Source organism: Artibeus jamaicensis, unplaced genomic scaffold, assembly GCF_021234435.1.
Source record: "Artibeus jamaicensis isolate MK-2021 breed Jamaican fruit bat unplaced genomic scaffold, CSHL_Jam_final scaffold_2375, whole genome shotgun sequence".
NCBI classification, from domain to species: Eukaryota; Metazoa; Chordata; class Mammalia; order Chiroptera; family Phyllostomidae; genus Artibeus; species Artibeus jamaicensis.
Genome location: NW_026522032.1, coordinates 333,346 through 340,229, shown reverse-complemented (window position 1 = coordinate 340,229; position 6,884 = coordinate 333,346).

Below are 6,884 nucleotides of genomic sequence, written 5' to 3'. Positions count from 1 at the left end.
ACCTCTCCGGGGCCCGCCCCCTGGGCGACTGTTGGGGTAATGAGTGACAGCAGAGGGTGGGGGGAGGCAGGGACCCAGCCCTCATGTGCCCCTCCTCCCCTTGTCTGCAGCCTCAGGCCCCCCCCCCCAACCATTCTGAGAGTCATAGTTGTGGGGTGTCTTAAGCTTGCACTCCAGCTACCCAGGGCGGGTTAAATGGCTCTGGCTCAGTGACAACGCCTCTGCAGTAACCGTTACTGCCCGACGACTCCAAAACCAGGTCCTGCAAAAGACACCCCCCACTCCCTCAAGGGTCTTAGGGTAAGTTCTGGGATCTTCTCCCTGAGTCTTCCTGCAGGGGCACCCTGCGTTATCTCTTCAGTAGTTTTCCTCACCAAGGCTGGTAGGTCTCCTTCCTCCTTTCTCTCTGCCTCTCCCTGCCTCTTTCTCTCTCTCCCTCCCTCCCTCTTTCTTTCTGTCCCAGTCGATCTCTTCCCCCCCCACACACACACACACACTCTCCCTGGCGCGTAATCTCTCTCTCTCTGTCTCTCTCTCTGGGTCTCTTTTTGTCTTGGTCTCTGTCTCTCTGCCTCTCCTAGGCACGAGCACGCACGCGCGGGCACACGCGCGGGCACACACTCGCGTCCCTCCTGGATGGTCCTTAGCATGTGGGTGTGGCTGAGGTTGAGGCTAAAGTGGGATGGGGGGAAGGGGCACCAGCGTTAGGCCTACTGGCTTAAAAAAAAATGTGTGCCAGGATCCATTCTCAGTCCCCATTGTAGTTTGAGCACTTTACAATCCCCACACCCCAGTTTCCTCCTCCAACGCCTATGGACTGAAGAGCATTTAGTATCTGAGGTACTAGGGGAGGCTCCTGCTAGAGCAGAGTCCTGGAACAGATTTAGGAACAAGAAGGCTTGGTGTCCAGTGCTTACTCCAACCTGCCCCTTTGCTGTGGGCCTTTCTTCCTTCCCACACTAAGCCTTTCCTAGCCTTACAGTCCTGGGAGTTTTATCCTCTCTTGTCTCATTCAGTTTCCCAGAAACCTTATCCTTCCTAACTCCCCACAAGGCCTTGAGGTTATCTTTGCTCTCTTCTTATACACAAAGATAAAACCAAGAGTCTTCCCAAACTCAGCTTTCTCTTTATCTTTTTTTCCTTTATTTTTATTGTTGACACGACTGCAGATGTTCCCATTAGCTTTCTCTTTATCTTAACTGGTATTCTGTGTACCTCTCTCCCACCTTCTGCTTATTTCTATGTCCCCGTTTCTCCCTTTGCGTTTTCAATTTATTCCTTCATAGTTGGAATACCTCATTCTTTTGTATATTGACTACCCTTCTCAACACGTGCTTGGGTCCTTGGCCACTCTGATTATGGAGAATGCCTGGCTTCAAGTTGAGGTGAGACCATGTAAGGGGCGGTTAATGGTATATTAATAATTCCGAGCAGCGTGGTTGCACAAAACTGGCTGGGTTCTGGAGAGATAAACCAGGGTGCTAATCTTGGTTCTGCCCACTTTTTAGCCAGTTGACTTTGGACAAGTCACTTGTCAAATCACCAGGTCTTAGTTTTCTCATCTTTAAAAAGAGTTAAGAAAACACCCCTGGCCCTGGCTGGTGTACTTTAAAAAGAGTTAAGAAAACACCCCTGGCCCTGGCTGGTTGTAGCTCAGTGGATTGAGCATGGGCCTGCAAACCAAAGATTTGCTGGTTCCATTCCCAGCCTAGGGCACATGCCTGGGTTGTGGGCCAGGTCCCCAGTAGGGGGCGCGTGAGAGGCAACTACACATTGTTGTTACTCTCCCTCTCTTTCTCCTTCGATTGACCTGTCTCTAAAAAGAAATCAATAAAATCTTTTTTAAAGATTTTATTTATTTATGGTTGCCTCTCACGCGTCCCCTGCTGGGAACTGGCCTGCAACCCAGGCATGTGCCCTGACTGGGAATCGACCCACGATCCTTTTGTTCGCAGGCCTGCGCTCAATCCACTGAGCCACACCAGCCAGGGTTTATATATATTTTTTCTAATTACAAAAACATAAATGAATGTTCATTGTAAGAATTTTGGAAACCATAGAAAATCTGAAGAAGAAAGTAATAATCACTTATATCCTACCCATTAGACTTGGAAATAACCACTGCTCTTTTTTTATTTAAATATTTTATCTATTTTTAGACAGGGGAAGGGAGAGAAAAAGAGAGGGAGAGAAACATCATTGTGTGTGGTTGCCTCTCTTGTGCCCCTCACGGGGGACCTGGCCTGCAACCCAATCATGAGCCCAGACCGGGAATTGAACTGGCAACCTTATGTTTTGCTGAATGACTCCCAACCCACTGAGCCATGCCAGTCAGGGCATAACCACTGCTCTTTCTGATGTATATCCTTTCAGTCTTTTCTTGCTTGCATATTTTTTACAAACTTGGAAATATCTTGTACAATATGTTCTCCAACACAGTTGCAGTGGTTGTATATTGTTCTAGCATTTGGATGCACCATGCTTTATTTAACTAATTACTGCTGGATGTCAAACTTTCATTTTCTCATGACAGGCAAGTCTACATAGAACATGGTCAAATAAATGGAGCTACTATTCAGAAATCATTGATTAGAGTAAGGTTCACCCTTTAAAACTCACTCTGGAAAGATATGGATTCTTTTGTAATTTTTTCAATTTTTCAATTACATTTGACATTCAATATTATATTCGTTTCAAGTGCACAGCCTAGTGGTTAGACACTTATATAACTTGCAAAGTGATCCCCCTGATAAGTCTAGTACCCCCCTGACACCATACAGAGTTATTACAATATTATTGACTATATTCCCTATACTGCACTTTACGTCCCCATGACTAGAGAGTATTAAGTGAAATTAGTCAGACAGAGAAAGACAAATACCATATATGTGAAATCTCAAACACAAAATAAACAAACAAAACAGAAACAAGCTCATAGACACAGAGAGCAAGCTGATGGTTGCCAGACAGGAGGCGGGGATTGGGGGCTGAGTAAAGAAGAGAAGGGATTAAGAAGCACAAACTGACAGGGACAACAGTATCGGGATTCCTGTGGGATGGGCTGGGTGGAGGGAGGCAAAGTGGGAAAAATGGGGACAACTGTAATAGCATAAATAATAAAACCTTTAAATTAAAAAGCAGTACAAATGGGGAGTTACAAAACATGGGTTCTTATTTAATGTTTTATAGCATTCTGAAATACCCTGAAATGAAGAAAAGGGAAATATGCATTTGGGGAGACACTGGGAAAATGCTAGCCTGGGAGCTCCTCAACAATGGGGACCACTTCTTACTCATTTCTGTCTCCAGCATCTAGTCCCTGATAGATAGTCAATGAATATTTATTGGATGAATAGATGGACAGATGAATAAAAGAGACAAAGGGGAAAAGTCCTGGTGAAATGAAACTGTAGCAGTACTTCTATAATATAGGGCTTAATAAGGAGAGGGAAGCAAGAGGAGAGCAAAAGCAGGCAGGTAAAAGCAGGGCATCTTTATCTTTAAAAAGAAGGATAAGTGAGACGTGGGATAAGTGAAATGTGAAAAGAAGGATAGGTGAAAAGGCGCCTATTTATCCTTATCAGCAAGTCTGACTTAGTACTCTGATTCTGACTCTTCTCCACTCTAACATTCACTCTGTCCTGTCCAAACATCTCTCCCAGTTTTGAAGGCAACATCTTTCGATTGACTCCACAGAAAGTCAACTAGCCCTGTCTGGTGTGGCTCAGTGGACTGAGCACTGGCCTGTGAATCAAAGGGTCGCTGGTTTAATTCCCAGTCAGGGCACATGCCTGGGTTGCAGGCCAGGTCTCCAGCTGCGGGCGCAGGAGAGGCAACCACACATGGATGTTTTTCTCCCTCTCTTTCTCCCTCCCTTCCCCTCTGTCCCCTCAGTCTAAAAATTAATAAAGTAAAAATGTTTTAAAAAAGAAACCCATACACTTTAGCTATCTTCTCCTATCTCCCCATCCCCCACAGTCTATGCAAGCACTATTCCACTTTCTGTCTCCATAGAGTCACCTATTCTGGACATTTCATATAAATGAAATCACATAATATGTGGTCTTTTGTGACTGGCCTTTTTCACTCAGCATAATGTTTTCTTGTTGTTGTTTTTTATTTTAATTGTTGTTCAAGTACAGTTTCTGCTCTTAGTATCATGTTTTGAAGGCCCATCCATGCTGTAGCATGGATCAAAACTACATTCCATTTTACAGCTGAATAATATGCCATTGTATGGATATACCGTTATTTGCTTAACCATTCATTAGCTGATATACCTTTTTTCGCTATTGTGAATAATGTTGCTATAAACATTCACATATACGAATTTTTATGTGGACATAGTTTTCAGTTTTCTTCGATAGGTAATGAAGAGTGGAATTTCTGGGTCATATGGTAACTTCGTGTTTATTTTTTTTACTCTTTTTAAAAATTTTTAATTATTGTTCAAGTACAGTGTTCTGTCTTTTACTGCCATCCCAGCCCACCGCCCCCCTTTGTGTTTATTTTTCACTGATGACAGAGAAATATTGATTTGTTGTTCCACTTATTTATGCATTCATTGGTTGCGTCTTGCATGTGCCCTGATTGGAGATGGACCCACAACTTTGGCATATTGGGACAATGCTCTAACCAACAGAGCTACTGAGCCAGGGTCTGGTAACTTCATGTTTACAACTGTTTAACTACCAGACTGTCTTCTAAAGACTGTCTCCCAAAGTAGCTGCACCGTTTTATTTTTTTTAAGATTTTTAAATTTATTTTTAGAGAGAGGAGAAAGAGGGAGAGAAACACCAATGTGTGGTTGCTTCTCATGTGCCTCCAACTGGGGACCTGGCCCACAACCGAGGCATGTGGCCCGACTGGGAATCAAACTGGCGACCCTTTGGTTCACAGGCTGCCACTCAATCCACTGAGGCACACCAGCCAGGGCTAGCTGCACTGTTTTATATTTCCATCAACAGAGTTCCAGTTTCTCCACATCCTGTTAACACTTGTTATCTGATTAATCAAAGTCCATTTATTTAGATCTTGAATTTCTTTCAATAATATTTTGTAGTTTTAGGTGTATACGTTTTGGATTTCTTTTGTTAAATTTGTTCTTAAGCATTTTATTCTCTTTCACATTATTGTAAATGCTCCTCACCTTAGCTTTCAAGTTGTTCATTGCAAATACACAGAAATGCAATTCAGTTTTTTATAATATAACCTTTATATTTTCTTTTATTTTTTAAAAGATTTTATTTATTTTTAGACAGAGGGGAAGGGAAGGATAAAGAGAGGGAGAGAAACATCAATGTATGGTTGCCTCTCATGAGTCCCCTGCTGGGAACTGGCCTGCAACCCAGGCATGTGCTTTGACCCTTGAAACAGCAACCCTCTGCTTCATAGTCTCACTCACACTCAATCCACTGAGCCACACCAGCCAGGGCGCAATTCAGTTTTGTATATTGATCTTGTATCCTGAAACTCTGCTTAACTTGTTTATTAGTTCTCATTTTTTAGTGGTTTCCTTAGGATTTTCTACATACAAGATCATGTCATCTGCAAATAGTTTTATTCTTGCTTTCCATTTTGTATAACTGTTATTTCTTTTTCTTGCCAATTTTCCTGGGTACAACCTCTAGTACAATGTTGAGTATCAGTGACATCCACTTACAGTTCTTTAAACAGTTCTTTTAAAGTGAATGGCACAGTAGGCCATTCACTTTTTTTTGTTTAAATAAATTTTATTTATTTATTTATTTTTAGAGAGAGGGGAAGGGGAGAAGAAAGAGAGGGAGAGAGACATAGATGCCTCTCAAATGCACCCTGACTAGGAACTGAACCCACCACCCAGGCTCATGCCCTGATGGGGAATTGAACCAGTGACCTCTTGCTTTGCAGGACAACACCCAACCAGCTCAGCCACACTGATCACAGCCATTCACTTTTTCTTGTTTGATGCTTCCTGTTTATCTAGTTGTTTGGGAATTTATTGAGGACACAGTAATCAACCTTACTACTGACAGACCACATATTATTATGTTCAGTACCTTGAAAGTAATCAATGCATATTGTATGACTGATAATGATAGGAGTTAGAAAACGATGACTTCTCAGAGCCTCCCTTGGGCCCTTATGTTGCTTAGCTGACTCCTCTCACCTTGAACTCAACTTGACCAAAACTCTACTGATTGACTTTCTCCCAGTGGTGCTCTGCGTCCTGTTTCCTTTCCTGGTCAGTGGCACGACGACACAACTGGGCACCCAAAACAAAACCTTGGGTATCATTCTAGTCATCTTCCACTTCTTACCCTCATACATTTAACTGGTTATTATGTCCCCTTGATCCTACCTTCTAAATATTTAGATTTGGTTTCCTTTTCCATCCCTACAACCACTCTCTTAGTTCAGGCCTTCTTCATCTTTCACCTGAAATTATTATTTGTGTGTTCTAACACATGTCCCTATCTCCTCGCTTATCTCCTCCAATCGTTGCTACACACTGTTGCCAGGGCGATTGTGGTAAACTGAATAATGCACCCCTAGAGATATCCCTGCCCTAATTCCTAGAGCCTGCAAATGAACCTTTTATGGCAAAAGAAAAAAAAGGTAGGACTTTGCAGATATGATTACGTTAAAATCTTCAGATGGAGAGATTATCAAGATAGGCCCTAAATGTAATGACAAGTGTTCTTATGAGAGAGGTAGAGGGAAGATTCCACTTCATACATCAGAATGGCCATCATAAATCAACAAAACAAAAACTGCTAGTGAGGCTGTAGAGAAAAGGGAACCCTAGTACACTGTTGGTGGAATGTAGACTGGTACAGCCACTGTGGGAAATAGTATGGAATTTCCTCAAAAAACTAAAAATGGAACTGCCTTTTGACCCAGTA